This window comes from Oncorhynchus kisutch, linkage group LG20 (assembly GCF_002021735.2).
Source record: "Oncorhynchus kisutch isolate 150728-3 linkage group LG20, Okis_V2, whole genome shotgun sequence".
Taxonomy (NCBI): Eukaryota; Metazoa; Chordata; class Actinopteri; order Salmoniformes; family Salmonidae; genus Oncorhynchus; species Oncorhynchus kisutch.
Genome location: NC_034193.2, coordinates 43157172 through 43158112, shown reverse-complemented (window position 1 = coordinate 43158112; position 941 = coordinate 43157172).

Here is a 941-nt window from a genome sequence, read left to right as displayed (position 1 = left end):
GATTGTGATTCTGTTAGTCAGTGTCCTACAATACACACACACCTGATTGCTTGTCCCAAGCTGCAGTAAAGCACTTTTTGCTGCTCTGCATTAGTTCCGAAATGTCCAATGCCACAGCTCTAATGAGCACATATTCACACACACAGTATAGGCTATAGAAAGCGATGATCCCGTTATAACCAAAAGGTTACCTGTGGTAGACAGAACAAAAGGTTAACTGTGGTAGACAGAACAAAAGGTTACCTGTGGTAGACAGAACAAAAGGTTAACTGTGGTAGACAGAACAAAAGGTTACCTGTGGTAGACAGAACAAAAGGTTACCTGTGGTAGACAGAACAAAAGGTTAACTGTGGTAGACAGAACAAAAGGTTAACTGTGGTAGACAGAACAAAAGGTTACCTGTGGTAGACAGAACAAAAGGTTACCTGTGGTAGACAGAACAAAAGGTTACCTGTGGTAGACAGAACAAAAGGTTAACTGTGGTAGACAGAACAAAAGGTTAACTGTGGTAGACAGAACAAAAGGTTACCTGTGGTAGACAGAACAAAAGGTTACCTGTGGTAGACAGAACAAAAGGCTGTTTGAGCCGGTAGACCACATGAATGCATCAATATCTATTACCCAAACAAATGTTTCCTCTGACAGCAATTACCATGCTTGGTCATGGTCTATTCATGCAATCAGTGGATAGACTTACTGGCAAATTATTAAATAATTGGCAGGGATACATGCACAAAAACACTTTAAATGGAAAGAGGAGGCAGTAGCAGTCTTTGGCCACAAGGTGGGTTACTTGTATATTATTCGGAGCCCGTCATTGAACGTCTACTGTAATATCCTGTTTTGATGGATCGTAGTCATTCATATCATAATGATAAATCCATGCATACATGTATAACGCATATTCACCACTTCAACAGTTTCACTTCACCTCCATTCTT